Below are 21474 nucleotides of genomic sequence, written 5' to 3' on the forward strand. Positions count from 1 at the left end.
AGGGACATCTATTAGGGTCTAAAAAAGAAATTCTTGATTTTCTCCTTAGAGTAACAAGGCAGAGAAATATAGGAGACTATGAGTTCTGTGAGAAAGCGCATGGCCGGCGCTCCACCAATTCCTCCCCTCTGCCACCTCCGCCAAAAAATATAGTCTCTTGCATTTTTGTTTTTTAAACTTTTAAACTTTGTTTAAATTGAATCATATTTCAGTTAGTCTTGCATATTTTCACAATTTACCTACAGTAATAGCAACTTTTCCTAGTTCCTTAAATGGACATCATCACATATATCATGCTCTGGCAGTAGAGACTCACAACCATACTAAAAATTCCAACTCCTGAAGATGCAGTGTTTAAATTAAATTAACGAGGACATGTTTAAAAAGTAACTAGATTCTCAAACCATGCCGAAAAAATAAGTAGCAGCAGAGGGATGGAATTTGACTATAAAAATAAATTGTTGCCTTTGGACATTCTGTTCTTTAGAAGAAATACCAAAGCGTTCTTGAGAGGATCCTAAACAGGAATATATTTCCTTGTTACTTATAGCCAGAGTAGATGACTTGAGAGAATTAAAATAATACAACTTCTGGAGAAAGACCATATAATCAATAGAGATTTCTGGGAAAATGAAAACAGGAACGGTTGTAGGGGCTTAAATTATAATGACATTTTGTGTTGAAAATGCTAATACACTTTGGTAATTATCAGTGGCCCTTCTGCTTGGTAATCTGTTAAACCTTGCCCAACTTGGACTGCAAGGTATTCAAAAGGAATAATTTTGTTCATGTCAAGGGATGATAGCTGCTTAAAGCGGCCCTGAGCAGTGAAAGAAATAATCATCAGAAAACAAAGTGAGAAGTGAAGTAATGAACAATAGACCCTATAATAATTATCTTGAAAAGCACATCATCAGATACAGAGGTGAATACATGAGAATTCTGACTTCAGCATTGCCTTAATGGTGCCCATTGTGCATGCAGCAATCAGCCAGTGATTGCTAGTAGCCCCAGGTCACGGCAGAGACATACCTTTAATCTCCCTTAGTCCCACTGAGAAGGACTTGCTTCCAGAAGAAGCTCATTCAATAAATTTTAGTTGAACCAGCTCCCCAATCTCTGTGACAGCATGAATACTATTGTTGATTATTTGTTTAGATATTTACTTCTGTCTTCCACTTTCCCTCCCCACAAAGAACTCGTTTATTCAGTTATTCAGCTAGCATTTATTGAAAACTTTCTCCATGTCAAACACTATTTCTGGCAATATAGAACTTCCACCCTAAAGAATGATTCACAGATATCAGACCAACATCACAGTCTGAAGGCTCTCTCTGCCTATTCTTTTTCTCTCCCTTTGTCTTTTACAGGCATTGCCTTTAATCTTTTGGATTTCCAAATTCATTTTGGCATCTGCTTCTTAGGGTACCCCAAATAATAAAATTCCCTACCTAACCTTTATGTCTGAATAATTCTTATTCATGACAAGTAGAAAATAGGGATTAATTGAATAGATTTTTAATAATGCAGTCCTGGTAGAGATGAAAGAAAGTGATGTAATCTCTGTCCTTCATTATGGGAGACAAAGATACTTGTATAATGTTGCTGATAGTTGAATTGGGCTTTTTACCATGACTAAGCTCATACACAAAGTAGTTATGGCCAAATCTGTTAACATTTAAGCCCATGCATGCATGGGGAGTGAGTTAAGACTAAATGTTGGGTGCATCTCACAATGATGTTGCACTGAATAGATTTTCCAGATTTTCCCCATGACACATTCAAGTTACTCATCACCGCTGAGACCACTAACATCTCAAACCAGGATGCCATTATTTCAATCTGTTATTCCAAGATGAGAAGCCTGAGGTTGGTACCATTCCTATGTGTTAATTTACTATTTGAATTGGTTTATCGTCCAGTGACTCTGCTAGACTACTATTTCCTGCGGGGGGTGGGGGTGGGGCGGGAAGGAGCCTGGCCCTTTTCTACATCACTTACAACAATTGCCATCACTTATTACAATGACTAGCATATAGTATGTCCCTGACATGTCTAAGTGGAGTAAAAAGTGTTTCATTATTGACTTCTTAACATATAAACTCTCTCTTTGCTGAATTGAATTTTTCTCAGGTAATGACTTTGCTGCCTTAGCTATCCAGCTGGGGATTTGTGTTAAGAAAAAAAGAAAAACAGCAATGGGAAGCTTATTATAATGTGATATTTGAAGCATTGCATAGCTGAATTATTTCTTTGGTAATGAAAGTGTCATTGTCAAAACATGTGAAGGAAAATAAGTATGAACAAACATGATATTTAGATTTAGTACATTATTTATTAGCCACACTTCCTAAGTTATTGAAAATTAGCACAAGCACCTCTGCCAATACAAAGTGAAAGATATTCCTTTCTCATTAATTATAGAGACATCCATGTCTTGGCATTCACTTATAATATTCCCATTAAAAATAGAAATTTAAAAAAGGAAAACAACAGTTAAGCCTTCACTTCTGGGTCAATTTGTTCAGAAAGAAGAATTCGTGAACAGATGGTTACTTAATTATATAAATTTATGGTTGTATCTATGACATTTTATATCTATTGTACAATTTTCCTTTTATGGAAGAAGTGGATATCAAATCTAGAAATAGCTCAAAATACAAAATGCTGAGTAGTAAGGTAAATAAGAACTTTATCTAGGGTTGGGGAAAAATGAAATCATGTCTATTCTGCTTCTGTAAGTATTTAAATATACCCGAGGTTGTGATCCGCTGATGGGAACATCTCACAGCAAGTGCAGGGAAAGAGCCCACGGAAAAGATTGAGACCATGTGTCCTGGGGGTGTAGCACCTTTGGGTCGGGTCCTGCTAGGGACAGGTTTAACTGTGTAGCCCAGTCCAGCTGCTCTTTTATCCTAATTCCTTATAATAAATCCATTCCTGCTTTTTTATATCTAAAGTCCTTTCTCTTGTCTTGCAGTGAATTGTGGGTGATTTTTGTATCCACAGACCCCTCATATCCTTTGTTTCAAGATCAGGCAGGGATTTGGGGCTGAGTGTAATGAGAGTGTAGAGCTCTCTCTCTCCCCAACACCCCCACTCCAGAACTACCAGCCAGTACACAGAGAACTCCCTAGGTATGCAACCATCCTAAGACCAAATTACCTTCTTCCAAAGCAGTGAATTGTTTTCCTAGGAGGACAAAAGGAGGTATACAACTAAGACCACCTGGCAGCTAGAAGTGCTTCAGATATACCAGAGAGAAATGGGTGTCAGCACCTCCTATACATCATGGTTGCTGAGGTGCAGGGGTCACACTGGGTGAAGAGGTGTGGAGGCCCTCATTGCAGGACGGATCAGTGCCACAAGGGCAGGAGGGAACTGCCAGGACACCAGGAGCTCTAAATACTTTGAGCAGGATAGAGTTTATTAGCAGAGACCTATACCTGTGGTGCCTTCCAGGGATCAGGTACTAGTATGGTAGGTCAACTTTTATTGCTTTTTGCTCTATGTAATATTTTTCACATTTTTATAATGAAACATAGTAAAAATACTTATTTTATTTTCGGTTTGGTAATTTTAGTATTTAAGTCACTGTGAGGCTGATATAGGTATCTTCTTCATTAAGCCTGAGTGTCTTTTTTTTTTTTTTTAATATGATTATTTTTCTTGGGAGTTTATCAGTGGGAATTCTCTGAAGTTTGAATTGAAAGTGGGTTCTTGTAGAGCAGATTTATGTTTGCTTCCGCCAGGCACTTGAAAATACTTCTTTCCAACCAGGGCCACTCCGCAGTAAATTCTTACTGTGAAATCTTTCAGATCTTTCAGGTTATGTGGATTCTGGCTAAAAATATAAATGAGAACCGACTGGGCACTGCAGATCCTTTGGGGGAATGGCCCCCTTTAGTAAGTGACTGTTGTCAAGGCAGATTATATTCTTTGTAGCACCCTGGGTGTGAATCTGTGTTTCTAAGAATCCCTTACTCTGATGACAGGATCTTTTGGATTAGGGGGGAGGGGAGTTTCTCCTAATAGATGTTCCTCCTCATCCCTAAGGCCCTGCAAGGCCATGAAAAATTGAATCATACATATTAAATTGGCACTTCCTTTAAGGTGGAAGCCAAATTCAGGGCTCCACAAGAGTTCTAGACTCTGTAGAGCAGGACTTGGCAAACTTTTCCTGTGGGCCATGTAGTAAATATTTTAGAGTTAACAGGCCACATATTCACAGGCCACACAGTTTCTGTCACATATCCTTCATTTGCTTGTTTCTTAGTTTTACTTACAACCCTTTAAAAATGGAAAAACTATTCTTAGCTCTGGAGACATGCAAACACAGACCATGGTTTTTATTTGGCCCATTGCTAACAGACTCCTGCTTAAGAGTAGATTCCCCTTTCACTTACCTATTTTTTTGGTCTCTGAGATGCTTCAGTTTTCACTGATACATTTTTAAAGTCTATGAGATTTTTTTTCTGGCATTTTTTATGGTTTTCAGTTATAATGTCAGTCAGAATATCCATTACTGTTCAAAACAGAAATTTTTGTTTTATTTTAGGCAGTCTATAACTATTTATTTAAATTCTCACATTTTCCATTTTCTGTTCTTACTGGGTTTTTCTTCTATCTCAGACCTTTTTGGCATAACCCTCCTTATCTTTCATATACATATATTAGCTATGCCATTGGTGAGAGCCTTGTTGGTCAAATTCTCATGATATGTATTCTTTTTAAAAGATTGTTTCACTGTACAGTTAATTATATGTTCCCTTTAATTTTCCTCAACCCTTTGAAGATACTGCAGATTTAATTTTACTTACCCTGAATGGAATATATTGTGCATTCTGATTCTGGAGATTTATATTTTTTTTATTAATTTCAGGAAATTGTCTGCTATTACCTCTCTGATTATCTACACCTCATTCCACTTCTTTGTCCCTTAAAAACTCCAGTTAGATGTATGTTAGAGTTCTCAGTGTCCTCTGTTTCTACTTTCTCTTTCATTTTGTCTGTCTCTTTTTCCCTGCTCCCCTTCCTCCCTTTCTGGCTTTCTAATAATTTCCTATAAGTTATTTTCTAGTTCTCTCATACCTTCTTTGGTTGTATAATGTTTTGCTGTTTAATTCATCCATTGTATGTACATTTTAAAAGTTTTAATCATTATCTGTTTGTCTAAGTTCAATTTTTAAATGTGTGTTCACTTATCAATGTGAATAGTTCCTCATTACTTCTTATTGCTCATGTTTTCCTTTATAAAATATCCTTTAAAAATATCAAACATGCTGGATTTTATACCTTGTGTTTGATAATTACAGTATCTGAAGAGTTAAAATATATTTGTGTTGTTTATACTCATTCTATCTTTGGTGTCTCATTTTCTTTCTTCTTTTTTATTTGACAGTTTAAAGTGTTTTGGGGACATTCCATGTAGTAATTCTGTGAGGCCTAGAATGAGAAGATTGGCTTTTGCCAGGTACCTTGGTGCTTACCCAATACAGAATAGTTGATTTAAATGAAATGTCTTGATTTACAGTTTTTAAACCATGTGGGTAGTAAGCCTTTAAATGTTATGTCTGCACGTAGTCTGTTTTTTGAATACATATTCTCAGGGAAGAACATTCTATTTCACTCAATTCATAGCCAAAGGAATGATCAACAAATTTTGTTGCTATCTCCTTTGGCAGAGAATAGTTATTTTTCTAGTTTACTTTTTCACTGAGGGTGAACCTTCACAGGTACACCTTTAAGGGTTTTCTCTGTTCAGACTTCCTAGCTTTTTGTAATAAAAGCTATTTGTTACCAAGAATCAGCAAATGCCCTCAAGTGCTACTATGTTTGATGATTTCCATATTTGCTTTGTTTTTGGTCTCTTGAGATTCTCTTTATTCTTTTTTTCTCCAAGTATACTTTTAAATGGATATCTATAATATTTTCACTATCATATTTAGGTATTTAGGAGCAAAAAAAATTTCCAGATTTGTAGGATTTCCCAGAAAAAGAAATGTGTTGACATTTTTTTTTCCTTCAGAGAAGACAAAATACTTAAGATGTAGTATCAAATTTTATTTTACTGGAATCAGATACTGTTATTATGATCATAGGAAATTATTTACATTTAGAATCTCAGTTTCTTTAATCAATTAGGGTCCTATTGATACCGGTCTCATGGTGCTGTAGGTTGGTGTATATGAGGTAGTGTGTATTAACATACTTCTGAAAACCATAATGCACTACACAAATATTAGGTGGTATTATTATTATTTTTACCATAATTATCATTTTCAGCATGGCTCAGTCAAGTTCTCCAAACCAAAAAATAAAACTTCTGTTAATATATAATTACGTATTTACAATGTTTCAGACAGAGAAAGAAAAATGTTTCTTCATGGGCCTTACGAAAATTGAAACCATTTTTTTTTAACAGGACAAAACAGAACAAAGTACATACCCACAATAAGAATGAAAACTTATTTGTGTTTGTTTATCACTTAGCAAAATAATAAGTAAAGTCAAATAAAGCCATTATTTTATAATACTATGGTTAACTTTGATAATGTCTCAGGGAAGAAAACAAATAAAAATTCTCTTTTCCTAAGTTAAAGTAAAACACAAGTATAGATTTCTCAACAGAAAATGCTATTTGCCAAACAAGCTAGAATTAAACTCCCATAGAATGTTTAACAAGCAACATATTCAGTTATTATCTACGTATTGTGGTATGTAATGCCATTTATTTACACAACTAATAAAGTGTTTAATAACACTTTGAAGTACATAGTCTATCTTTTCCTTATTTCCTGCAACAGGTTTGCATGTAATTTTAAATTGTAATTATTTATACTGCTTACAAAGATATATTGTATTTTGTGCTACGTTATTTACTTGTCTGAAAAAGAATTTATTGCTTCACCTTCTAACAAGAGCAATACAGGAAGAAAGCCACATTTCTTAACCATAAATGATTAAAAGTTCATTTGGTCACAAATATGTCTTGTTTCATGATTACAGTTAGAGTTGAGGCTTCTGTGGGAAACATTGTTTTAGTATATGTTTATTTTTTGGTTAACTGGTAAAGAACTCAAAGCATTTAATATCAATATCATAAGGAATATGACCAATTTAGTTCAATAGGAATTTTTTTCTGGTTGGGTAAGTTTAGAAAATTTATGACAGGAAAAATAAGACCTACTTCCAAAAAAAGCAAATTGAATACAGCAATTCATTCTGAATCTGAATTCAATTTGAAATACATTGGAGAAGTTTTTATTTATCTAGTTTTAGGAAGATATTTTTAAAACTCTTCCATTTGTTAAACACTAAAAGACCAACACTTCCCTTTCAGATACACTTCAAGCACTTAATAATGTTAATATTCTTAAACATCCTAATACCCCTGTGAATCTGTTTCCTACAGACAAGGAAACAAAGAATATAATGTTAATAACTTGCACATGATTATTTAGCTAATGGAGGTAAAGTCAGAATTTAAACAAGTTCGAGTTTCTGTATTGCCTCCAACCAGGTGTTTTAAAAACTAAAGTTTTGTGTTCATATTGATAAAGTACTCTTTACTTGAGTGATCAATCTTAAAAATTTGAACTTTAAAAGAATGATTGATATATCAAATGAATGTTTATTGATACAACTTCAGTAAATACAGCTAAGCAAAAAGAAGAATTTGGGGCAACTTAAAGGAACACATTTTTATACCAAGGCACAACCAGGGAGAATGTTCTTACCAAGAAGTAATTCCTGAATTTTCCAGCTGTTCTCCAGTGTCATATTTCTGATTCTAATGTCTCCCTAAAGGTGTTGACCAAGACAGATTTACTATTCACCTCAGCGTCACTAAATTTTAGACAGATGTCTTGACTATAGGGCATTGACCTCTTTTTCTGGGAGCATTTACCTAAGAAAACTTTCCACTGTAGATTCTTTGTCTGACTCTTTGACATATACATCTTCTCCCAGGCTCTTGACAGTTTTACAATCCAGGATTGTCTTTCTTGAGTATCTAGTCATCCTCCCTTTGAAATATAATCATCAAGAAAGAGTTTCTGTGGGAGAGTAGGAGCCCACTTCTGGGAAGGGTCAGTTAGCAAACACAGATGACCTAATCACTCTGACAGGCTTCCTCCGTCAACATCCTCTAGTACTTTTCCACTAGCTCACAGCTCTCCCTAGTGTTAAAAATAAAACAAAAGCCTCTGTTTCAGTGGAAATGAGTTCAATTTCTTTGTTCCACTGCAATAGCCTTAATTTCTATTGCAATCATTTCGAATAAAGTCTTCCTAGTTGTTTTAAACAAAATATGATGGTATGGAGGTGAACTTTCTGCAGTTTATAGAGGTGGACTGTTTATAAGAAAGATTTATATAAATTGTTGACTCACTGTCTAAATCCTTTTCTTTTTTTAAATCTTTTTAGTTATTATCTTAGCTAATACTGTCTGATAACTTTTCTTTGTGATTCAGTGTATGGAGACACAGAGATAAATTGTAATGTTAGCAGAACATAGCAAATTAGGATGTGTTCCCAACTGGGAGAAATATGATCCTTTAGTTTTTAAAAATTCAACAAGTATTAATGTAAGCATTTGTTCAACTAATGTTAATTGTGCAAGTACCAGGCACCTTTTTAAGTGCTAGATTTATATGTACTGGAAGGTAAGTGAGACAAATTCGCTAACCTCCAGGGGCTTGCATTCTATGCAGATGTGATGAGTCAAACAAACAAAACAAGGCCTCCATCACATTGTTTAACGGTGAGTAAAACCCTAAACTGAAAAGGATATGTATTGTACTTGGAGTGTTTGACAAGTGTTGGTAAATGTATGCAAATAGGGCAAGGTTTACTGTCAATAAAGCACCACAGTTTGGCATTCTTTCTATATATTTTCTTCTTTTCTCTTCTGCTCTTATCTTCTACAAAAGGCCATTAACTGCTGATATACATTTTGTGAATTATGACACTCAGGTCTGGCTTGACATGATTTACCCTATTCAAATCCTTAAGGCTGCTAAGTGGAGCAGAATACTGAGCTCTTGAGGAGAGAGATAATTGCTCATTTTAAAACACAGACACATGCACATGACATTTGGTGAGGAAAAAAAACTCTGTGACAAGCAAAATTAAGGTATAGTTGGGAGTTTATGCAAAAGTTAAATTTCTTATAGTCTATGATAATTTCCTGATAACACCCTAATTCACATATGAAACATCCCTAGAATTTTCTTTCGTAAATGTTCACTATCTTTACATCATAATTGTATTTCTTTAGCTTGTTACAGAATAAGTAATCCATCTAAATGCTACTGTATTTTTTGAATCATGATGCAATAATTTTGTCAAATCAATAATAGTATTTATTTTCATTTCCATCCTAAAGGTAATGCATGTTCATTACTGAATATATTGCAAACTGAAAAATAGTTTGTGCTTTTTGTTTGGGTGCCACACAATTTCAAGGTAACATTTCAGTGAACTCATTTACGTGGCATGATAGTGTACTTTAAAAATTATAGTAATTAGAATAAGCATCATTATATTGGTTTATGAGTATTAAATAAGGAGAAAGGACAAATCTGAAACGAATTGTTTTTCAGAAAGACCATATATTTTTGAAAGGGATTCTATGCAAAACAACTTTGTTCTGCTGTAAGCTTAAAATTAAATCTTGTTACAAGCAAGAAAGTTACAGATTATTGATTTTCTTAGCCATTAATTCACCCAAGGCATTATCTCACTCTTTATAGCATTTAGCTGCTTTAATTTACTTATCAAAGCTAAGGATAATCAGCATCCTTTACCCTTTCACTAAACAAATCAACATAGTAATTTTCTCTAATCAGATACTGTTGTATTGCAGAGAAACACATCTTATAGAACCCTGACTGGTCCCTTCACATAAAACATGCGCACGCGCGCACACACACACACATATCCCAAACACACAAAAAAGCAATAAAAATCATTTTTTTAGTTTCATAAAGAGTGATTGAAAATATGGCAAAACCACTGCATTGCATACCATGACACCAACCGCCATCTAATTTTTGTGTTTGTTTTCCTTTGTTTGTGTGTGTCTGTTTCTGTGTAAATGGTAGGAGTAATAATTTTAAAGGTGAAATATATTGAGTTGTCCATGGTGTCTAAATATTGAATTAAATTGACATCAAGTTCAACTTCTATGACAAAGAAAACAAAACCTTTACCTAGCTATATAAATCTAAACCTCCTGTTGAGAGATCAGTATTTGTTCTTTTATCTTTGGGTACTATCAGTCCATTGCTCCTGTTGGTTATTTTAACCATTTTACTGAGTAAACTCATCCATGCTCAGAGTTTTAACTTTAATCTCAAAGAGACACCCAATAGTCTATCTACCCTTTGGCCTCCTTGACTCTCAGCCATGTAATATTGTGATTGTTAATAATGGAAGAAACAAGGAAACCATCTTTTATACAAGAGCTGTATTTATATTTATATGTAAGCTATACATAAGCTTGAAAAACACTTTCAAACACATCTTGTTTTACCTTTGAGGTACTTTGGCGTTAGTAGGGAAGGTAATGTTCTTCCTGACATGTGATCTACACAGATCCCCTAATTTTGCATCAAGCCTAACGTTGGCAGGATTGACCCCGTACATCTCCCTGCTCATTCATTGGTGTCAGAGGACTCTAGACCGCTCTGTTGGCTCTCTAATTATTCCCTTCCTCTCGCCTGCTCCATCAGAATGCACTAGTGTTTGTTTGATACTGCTCTTCAGTCTGCACCTTCTCTACTTCACATCCCTTCCCCATTTTCGATCTTCATCATTGCATAGTTAACTCATCCTAACAACCTCCAGATTGTTTCCTTGACAGTAGAATTTTCTCTTTATACTGCATATTAAAACCAAGCCATCTTCCTAGTCTGACAATTTTAGCAGCCACACTCATAGAAGAATCACTGTTTTTTCACTTTCTTTCGCATATATTCAAGTTCCTTCTGGGCATCTAAGGAACAGTGTACTATGGCTGTGTCTTACATTTCTCACTTTACTATCGTTTACCATATTCCAACACAGCCTCCTGATTTCAGTCAACTTGACTCTTTAGAATTGTTCTCACACAGGTTTTTATTCTAACACATGGGTTTTTGCTTATGGTGCCTGACTGACTTGACAGGTTGTCCTTATTCCTCTCTTCCTGTCTGTTCTTATCCATACCTCAAGGCCAAAGTCTAATTCTACTTTCTCAAATCCTGCATCAAACTGAGTTCATCTTCCAGACCTTAATATCTGTACTGGAGAGTTTAGCTCTTGATTTTTCTTTATTGTAGTTTATTGCATTCACTTGGGGATCATACAGTAAATACTTTTCTATGTAATGTTAACCCTCTGAATTGTATATTTTGGAAAGCTAGTTGGTATGTTGTATGAAGCAGCAGGGAATTCTTTTTTTCCCTTTCCCTTTCTTCCTTTTGCCTGAAAGTCTGTGACTGGTTAAGCTTTAACCTGCTGTAGGGAAATTCATATTGGCATCCAGATGGTGAGAGCTTTGTATATGGTTTGCCTTTCACTGTGGATCCTGGTGACTAAGTGCCTCTCCTCAGACTGAGAATAATTGACCTCACGCCTTAAATATAAGCATCATGGCAGCTTGGGGCTGCAAGTCACTGTAATCTAGCATAACATTATCCAGCACAAACTAATTTATTTAAATAGCCAATATGTCCATAAATATCAATGAAATGGCCTGTTTTCCTTCCTATAGTAGCAACTTTACAACAAGTACGATATATATATATCTGTTTCTTTAAGATAATTATTTAACACCTCAGGAGCTAAGACTAAAGTTAAACCTCATACACGAAATCATTGTCTAGGGCACAAAACTGCAACTAAAAACCTTATTTGTAACTCTTAGATTCAAATAGGCAAATAGGAGTCATGAGTAAAGAATTATGGGAACCATCATTTTCAATTTTCTGTTAAAAGTACCTTAAAGAGAGTAACTTTCAGTAATTCAAAGCACCTAGTTTTTCTAAATGAATAAATTAGAATGAAAATAAGTATCTGAAAAACTCTCTTTTATAAAATAACTCAGTGGCAAAAATGAAAAAGAATGCACTTTGTCAAGCACCACAAAACTAAAATGCCTTGTGCTAACTTCAGCACTGACTTTGGAAGTTGGAGGAGCACCATGGGAAATATGACACTGATGGAGCTTCATGAAGAGAAGCATCAGTAAAATTCGCAGGAGTTGAAATGTTTTTGGAAAGTGCTATGGAATGAAGAGGGGAAAATTGGAATTTTGTTTTTGGAGACATTTACTTTCATTTGAAGGCAACTGTTTTCCTCAATTCCATTTATTTTCCTAACTGCTTTAAAAAACTATGGAGAAGTACATATAATATAAAATTTACCAATTTAACTATTTTAAAGTGTGTGATTTAGTGGCATCTACTAAATTCACAATATTGTACAACCATTACCTCTATGTAGTTCCAGAACATTCTCATTGCCCCGAAAGGAAACCCTGGTGCCATTAAGCAGTCACTTCCTATTTTCCCTCTCCAAATGGGTCCTGATAATCACTAATCTGCTTTTTGTCTCTATGGATTCATCTATTCTGGGTGATTCCTATACATGGAATCATACAGTGTAGTCTTTTGGCTCTTGTTTATTTCACTTAATATAAAGTTTTCAAGGTTCACCCATGTGGTGGCATGTATTAGTGCTTTAGTTCTTTTGTAACTGGATAGTATTTCATTGTTTGCCTATGCCATATTTTGTTTATCCACTCAATAATTAATGTACATTTTGCTTGTTTCTGCTTTTTGACTACTGTGAACTGTGCTGCTCTGACCATTCATGAATGAATACTGGTTTAAATCCTAGTCTTCAATTCTTTTGGATATATACATACATATATATGTGTGGAATTGCTGGGTCATGTGTTAATTTTACATTTAATTTATTAAGGAACCATCAAACTGTTTTCCACAAGTCCAGAACCATTTTACATTCCCACAAGCTACATCTATCTCATAGTTCTAATTTCACCACATCCTCACCAACGAGTTATTTTCCATTTCCTTAAAAAAAAATTATTATAGCCATCCTGCTGTGTGGGAAGTGTATCTCATTTTGGTTTTCACTTGAATTTCTCTAATAGATAATGACAGAATATTTTCTCAGATGCTATTGGACATTTGTTTATCTTCTTGTTCCTAATATTCTAAATGATCGTATGATTTTAACACCTTTAACCTATAGCATAAATTAATTCAACCTATGTCTTCCAAGGATTATCCCTAGACTAATGCTGAAAGATTAAAAAAAAGAAACAAAACAAACCTTTTTAAACTAATAATTCAGAGCAAAGGATTATCTATGTAATTTGATCAGCTGTGTAATTTATTTTTGGCTAATTTTTATATACCATTTATTAATAATTTTGTGCTCTTCAAGTGACATGAAATGAGAAATCATAAAACATATTTTCCTGAAAACTATTCATTAACCTAGAATAAGATTCAAATGTCTTGCATTTTCCCCCAATTTTTTTCCAAAAAATTTTAATTCAAATCAGTAAACCAGTGGGCAGCTGGATACTGGGTGTCCTGAGAGTGCAGTCTCTTTAAAGATATTTAATGATAAACAATTTTATCATTAGATTTCCCCACCTTTATTCTTCTTATCTGTTCTATTACTATCTTTCACCTCGCTATCATTTTAGTCAGAAACAGATTTGTCTACTCATTAAGATTAAGAAAGGCAAGACAAATTATATCTTTCTATTTTGATGACTCTCTCATGATTTTAATTATCTCTCGGAGACTTTTCTTTCATACAAACCTCAACAAATTATATAGAACATGAGACAGGGCTTTGCCTATTTTTAAATAGTTAATAATGCAACTCTTGCAGAGAGTTCAAGAGTAGTATGACTTTTGGGTTATGTGACCTAAATTTGATGGGCTAAGGTGTAAAGTGGGGGACTCCCAGCTTTGGGAGTGGCCTTTGAAACGTGGAGGAGGGCATTGCTGGAGGCAGTGGTGGGCCTTGCTTCCACCACACTGATTTACTCTAGGATTCCCTCAAGAAAAAAAGGAGCAGCTGAATTCTGCTTTTACTACTTATTCTAGACTGCTTATAAGTGTTTACCATTTCTGAAAGAAGAACATGATCAAGGTGACTGTTGTTACAAAGAAAAGTTAAAACAATCTATTCCCAGATTATTTCTACCTCTCTTCCATAGCTCCAGTTAATAACCATAATAGAGTGAACTTAACCATGAGAAATAGTGGATATTTACTGAATATAATATACTTGCACACTTTAAAAAATGAAGCAAATTTCACTTGTGATACCTGAAACTCTCTGTTGTACATAAAAGTTCTGTAGATAATTAATGCACTTAATTAACTATGGATGTAATTGGCTATTTTGGAAAGCAATTAGTCACTTCATTGTCATATGAGAGCAGAAGAGACAAAATATATACAAGTTAGAGAGCTGTAATTGTAATTATTTGAGGTTATTGTAGAGAACTCTTCTCTATATTAGACATTGGAGATAACCCTGAATCTACACAGGCAGATTAGAGATGACTATTTTGAAACTTTAAAAAAATACCACTTTTGGTTTGCACTACTCAAACAAATTTGTTAAACCTTTGAGGCAAGCTCAACATAGGCAAATCTAAAGATGTTTGGCAACCCTAAATGATGTTAAAAACAAATTATTTTTTTAAATTGTAGTATTAATTAGGGTTACTTCCAGGGAATTAGGAATTCAGATAATTTCACTTCTACTTTATAGAGATAATTTTTTTTCATAATATACAAATATTTACAGCTTAAAGAAAATTAATTAGCTTTAGAAACAAGTTGGTAAATATACAAAAAATTTGCCGCTATTCAAAGTTCAGAAACTCTGTTTTTCATTGGCTGCAGAAACAAATCATTGGAGAAGAAATCCCTGATAGGTATTAATTCTGACAGATGGTCAAAAGCTGAAGTTAAAACTTACCATTTCCTTGCTTGGAAAGTTGCTTTCTTTTAGAAGTAATTTCCAAACTGTAACTCATCTGCAACTTACTGGAAAACACAAAGTATGGTAGAGTTCATTAAGGAAATGAAAGAATAATACATTTCATTATTTTTGGCATATACTATATATACCCTTTAGAAGATCTCCAAACAAAAGAATTATGTATGCTGTGATAAAGGTATTAAAATAGAGCCAATTAGTATATTCCACAGAGACTTGTCTTATAACTATTTCATTGGGGCAAATGAGTCAAAGTTCTGTACTAGATAGAACCTTCAGCAAAGTCCCCTGAGTGTGCTTCAGAGAGTGAGTGTTCTGAAGACCAGTTTCTCCAGTGAAAGGTTAACAAAACTAGGAACAGTGATAGGCTGAAGGCGCTTTTGCTTACATGTGTAAGTCATGTTCTGCACTGTGACAAGGTTTATGCAGCTTTGCTTAGTTCTTCCTGGTGAACCATATAACCTTACATAAAATAGTGCTGTCATAAAGGAAGAATCAATCAAAAAGGACATTAGTAGTATGAAGGGCTTGTTAAAGTTGCCCATTCATTCAGTCATTTGTCCAACAGACAATTTTCAGCATCTGCGATGGGTTAGAAATGTTGGTAGAAATTAATAAATCCTGAGGTTTTCTCAAAGCTCGTCTAGTAAAGTGATGGAATCAAATAAATACACCAGTATTTTAATTTCTAATAAAGATATATTTAGAAGATATTATAATATGGTATAAGGGATGGAGAGTCCATTTTTTTTCTGCAAGAGACAGCAAAGACCTTATAAGGAGGAGATAAGAATACATGTATTCTTTAATTCAACAATGATTTATAGATTGTCTAATATTTTCTAGACTGGAGATACGACAAGAAGCAAGACACAATCTCTTATCTTCCAGAAGCTTACAGCCTTTTGAATAATGAATAGTTATCACCAGCAGACAAAGGGGATAAAATTGTATTCCAGGTGAAGACAGAGACTTCGAGTATGTTTGGATGTGTTAGTCAATGTGCCCTCCACGCTCATCTGTCACTTCTAGCTTACACTGCTAGAGCTCCCCTCACCCTGCCCCCAGGGAAATCACGCTCAGTGTGTTTTATTTCTTGTGTGTTTTGTTCTTGTTTTGTTTTTCCCTATGGAGGAAGACACTGGCTAGTGAGTGGAAGACAAAAAGACTTAAAGAAACCAATACATGCTCTGACCATCCGTCTAGATTTGTAAATCAGTGACACAGAGCAGAATAATCAGTTGGTGATGGACTCTGGAGCAAAGGAGACTTTGTATAGAGCTGTGGATTGTGGGCAGGCTTTTCCATGCACAAGATGAGTTGAGGAGAGAAAGCATGTCAAGAATTAAAAAAGAATAGAGCCCATTTTGTGAGGAAGAAATTAGAGACCATGTATCAAATGACAACTTAATTATTTCTAATTCAGAGTTTCACTCCCTATGGTCTGAGTTGTGCTTCTAACACACATCAGAATTCGTGAGCTCTTTTTCCCTTTATCACTAGCATCTCCTTCCATTTTTGGCTCTAGATGTTTTGGGTGGGTTTCTGTTGCTTTTATCCAATAGTAGTATGGAATGTTGGAGGATCCCTAGCTATATTGGCAAGGCTGGAAAGTAGAAAACATTAAGAGTCCTGAAAGAAAGGCACGGCCATAACATGAACAGTTTTGTGTGCTGTGATTAGGAGTTTGGGCTTTATATTATAAAAACTGAAAATCACTGCAGGCTTCCAAGCAAAGAAATGGCATGATCATGTTATTATAGTCACATGGGTGCTTTTGAGGGATCATAAATTGGGGTGGAGGATGGCATTGGTAAGGGATATTTAGAGTCTGTGGTAAAGCAGTAGCTGTGAGAATATAAGGGAGATATTTCATTTAAGATATATCTGTTGTGGAATTTACATGACTTGGACACTACTTTTGTGAAAGGAAAGAGTGAAAGATTATTCTAATGACAAACAAATGCTAGTACTTCATCAATGAAGGAAATCCTGGACGTAGTGTTCTATTTGAGGGGGAAAAATGCCTGCAGTTGTAGAGATGTTAAAATCGGGGATGTTCCTTCATTTAAGATTCAGTCAGGGAAATAGAAAGTGCAGTAAAAGTAATTGGTGTTTGAAAATGTCTTGGAATTTCAGTGAAGAGAAGAATTCATTTCAGGGAGTTGAGCAAGAAAAGTGCAACTGCATGATAAGCAATTCCTAAGATTATTATTAAATTACAGCTGTACTTATTAATTTTGTCCTTTTAAAATTGTAATAGCTATCATTTGGAGACTTTATGCTACGGTAACAAATTCACGTGCATAGTATTTGATTTCTCCTAATGACCATCCTCTAAGGCAACTATTAATATCATCATTTTACAGATGGGGTAACTTGGATGCACAGTCTATGTAAAAGTAAATATAGTAAATATCCAAGCCACCTGAGACCACCTCTTGCTGACTGCACAGATTAGGCAGTGAATGATTGTGCTGTACCAAATGTCTTCCAGTACCAAATACCAGGTGAGCTGAAGAGGCACAACCATCCGTAACGTTCACTGTGCCCACTTGTCACTTGAACACTGCCGTTTTCTTATACCCTAGACAAATTTTCTTTTAACTCTGTAGGCTAGGAGAGTGAGGAGGTTCAGAAGTAAGAAGATTCCATAGCTGAGAAGCAGATTCCAGGGCAGAGAATGAAGTAGTGCTATTTCTTTCCCCTTTAGCCTCTATGGTTGCAACAACGGAATCTTAGTGTTAGCCCAGGGGGCATGTGAGCAGAGGAGCTAAGGGGCTGATTCCACCCAACAGCGTCACCTTGGACAGGTTGGAAGAGAGACTTTGTATGAGATGCTATTTAATTCTGTATGAGAATTACTTATTTTTGACAGATGGGATCATAGGACACAAACTTGAGACCTGCTTTTTGTTTGTGCTTTTAAAGCGTAAGACCAATCTTTCTGTGCTGCGGAGAGGAGAGAAGTCACTTTTTATTAAACACTATGCAGAGTACACCTTAAATAGTTAATGTTAATAACATCCTGGGAGATCTTTGCAAATGTCATCCCTTAGCTTGTTCTCTAAATGTAAAGGTTAGAAACCATTTCAGGAAGCATGGTCACATGTTTTAAATAACTCCTTTCATTTAAGCAGCTGTGAATTTATATACATAATTCATTGTTTTGAATTAAGGAATAATGCCAAAAGTAGAAAGTAACAGAAGAAAAAAATCTAACTTTGGAGAGGAAGCAAGAAGTCAGACCTGGACATATTTCTACACATAGTGTCGTGTCTTTCTAGACAGAATATTGCTCGATGCTTAGATGGTTTTATGGGGACAGAACAGAGATATCTGGCCTTGCACTGTCAAATACTGTAACTATTTAAATAGCTGTATGTGGCCATTTGGATTTAAGTTAATTAAAATTAAATACAATAAGAAATTAATTTTCTTACTTACAGTAGGAATTAAACAGAAAACAGATTAAAAAAACAGTATCATGAAGGAGTGAGTAGATGCTGTGTCAAAATACATTGCTTAATTAGCCCTATTTTATGTGGGGGGGGGATTATGTACATTGTCTAGTTTTAGATAAACTTCTACATTCATTTATTTTTGGATTAGTAAATTCCTCTTACATTTAATTTATTCCACTCATGAGTTCAAGCTGATGAAGGTTTGATTTTGCTAACATAAATAGATAATATGAAATGTAATAGGTACTTAAATAACAAATTTATTAACCTGAAAGTTAAAATTTTAGGATGAATTTACCTAATAGTTTTGGCCAACTAACTGTTAACTATTAAATTATTGGAATTGATAACTACCTTAAATGCTTTATTATTATTTCTTTTGCAATTGTAATTTGTTTGAATTCTGGCTTCTGGTCCTCTTTTTTTCTATCTCTTCTCACTGTCTTTGAAAGAACACAAGGATTTTAGTGAAGTTTTATATAATTAGATAAATACTTTACAAAAATAAGTGAAACTGAACTATTGAGTTATTTAAATTCCCAAATATTGCAGGAATTGTGTGTCAAAGTTTCTGGAAAAAAAACCCCACCATTTCTTTGAATTAAGTTGGATATAATAACAGTAAGGTAAAACAGATTTTAAAATATAGGCTTCCTATTATAATTGTTGCTTAATTCTTTTTTAGGACAATGAAAAATCTATTGTTTGAGATTGGGAATCTTGCTGAATTAGTTCCAACCTAAAGATCACCTGTAAATGATAGAAGACAAAGAACATACCATTTTCAGGGCAAATAAATATAGAGTCCTAAATAGTTAATGATTCTTTAATATGATTAATCGTTGCTGAATGTCAACACTAATGTTGCTAAGCACGTAGAGTTTTCTTTTTTTGGAAAAGGCTTTTGTCCTTTGCTTAATAGAATAGGCATTTACAAGCATTTTTGTTTAGACTTCTCATTTTGTCTTTTAGGTAACTCGACACTGTTAACTTAAGTGGAGGGGGTCCACAAAAGCTGGTTTTACTAAATCATACTAGTCATCTCTTTAAAGATGCTTGGTGCAAATTGTATATGTGACCCAAGCAAGGAAAGTGTGTACATGTGTGTATATTCATATATATATGAATGTGTGTGTATATATGTGTGTAAATACACACACATGAACAGATGTATGTATACACACATCCCCAAACATACATATATTTTGAGTTGGAATAAGTCCCCTGTATACCATAAGAGATATATCTCGATAAGCATTATAGATACAGATATCAAATTAATTATTAAGTTAAATGTATATTAAAAAGTAGCTCTTTATTCCTTCCACTCTAATTATTTTCAACACAGCACAGCATTTCTTTCATGATATTTACAATTTGTAAGTATGCATGTGTGTGTGTGTGTGTGTGTTTTGTGACTTCAGGAACAACGTCTGTTTCTTTTAGTACTGCTTCATTTGCATATCATAGGACAACAAATATGTATAGGTATTGAAATAATATTTGATAATGAATGTATCTGTGTATCAGTAGTGGTTGAATTTCTGGGTATAGGCAAAATGGGCTGTGTGGCATGCGTAGAGATAAACCAAAAGTAGGACTTCAAAAAATAGGCAGTCAGGCATGAGAATGTGGCATGGAGGACTGAGAAGGAATGACATGAGGGACAACAGTAAATTAGGACAGTGTTGTGCCATGCATACTAAAGGAGAAGAAATGTCACAAGGCGACAATCAATAACCAACTGTCAAGTTGTAGAGAGGTCAAGAATAATAAGAACTGAAGTATGTCTGTTTGACTTAGGAGTGAGGATACTGGTAACAAGGGTAAAAAGTTAATTTGGTAAAACAGATGTTATACATGAGCAGATTTAAAATGTTTTTAGTGTAGTTTTTCAGATACTTCCTAAAATATGTATGTGTTATCTGTAGCAGAATCCTCTCTTTTCACTCTATACACTGTATGTAGGTATCAATTAAATTTCATGATTAGGAAAAAACTTTGTTTAATTTTACTTTTTAATAGAGGTAAGAACTGAAGCCTGAAATTGTGGAGTCAAAACAGAATCCACAAGCCTTATTCTCATTCCATTGTTTTTTCTCTTACACTACCTGTTATGTGTAAGTTGCTTCCTCTCAAAGGGAAGCACAATATCAGACGAGCAGCTAAGGTCAAGGTTAGCCTCTCAGAACGCAGTAGTTTGCTGTAGGGTAGCACTTGCCTGGTTGGCTAGTGTGGTAACTGAATATTTTTGCATCGTTGCTTCTCTTTAAGGTCTCTCTTTAATGCCATATGAATTTGGAGGGGATGAATATTGCAGAGTTCATAACATACTAATTGTTGACAAGATAAGGTGGACAATTCAAAAATAACATGCAAACTGAATGAGGAGGTAAAAAATAGAAGGTTGTGATCTAGTTCCAGGTGAAAAAGCAAGATAACCAGGTTCCAATAGAGTGGTTCTGAGTTCCTGGGTGTGAGGTAGAAGGGAATGAAGAGAAGGGAAATCACCTTTTGAGCATCTGTCCTTGAAGGCACTTTAAAACGATTAAGCAATTTAATCCTTACCATAAATCTGAGGGTAAATATTGTTGTTAGTATCTTTTTTCTTCACAAGGAAACTCCAAGATACAAAGATCTTGTAGTAACTTGCCTAAGAACTCAAGTGAACAAATGTCAGACCTAGGATCTAAGCATTAATGTATCTGTCTCTAGAGACTCTTATCCACTGCATCGTATGGCAGATGGGGAAACTAAGGCTCAAAAAGATTTTCACTACCTAAACGTGTACAGCAAGGATAAAATAAATCTGGATCTGTGACCAGCTGTCTCACTCTGTAGACCGTGCACCTCCTGCTCCACCTGCTTTGAGAAACTGTGCATGTACCCTCTCGGTCTTGGGGGTTCATAATTCAAAGTAATATACTGAAAACTTTGAGAAATCTTGTAAGAAAACCTGTTTACTTTT

The 21474-nt window shown here is 34.7% G+C and overlaps 1 protein-coding gene across 1 annotated transcript in view; it reads right to left on the minus strand.

The window, feature by feature from the left end:
* The window catches only part of LOC107034844 (protein FAM170A-like), a 591285-nt gene that overhangs the window by 30088 nt on the left and 539723 nt on the right, over positions 1 to 21474 (minus strand). Inside the window, exon 19 of the mRNA XM_072957842.1 lies at positions 15022 to 15089. The gene's annotated coding sequence lies outside the window, so the exon portion shown is untranslated. The remainder of the gene's footprint in view (positions 1 to 15021; positions 15090 to 21474) is intronic.

The sequence above is a fragment of the Vicugna pacos genome, chromosome 3 (genome assembly GCF_048564905.1).
Source record: "Vicugna pacos chromosome 3, VicPac4, whole genome shotgun sequence".
In the NCBI taxonomy this organism is placed as follows: Eukaryota; Metazoa; Chordata; class Mammalia; order Artiodactyla; family Camelidae; genus Vicugna; species Vicugna pacos.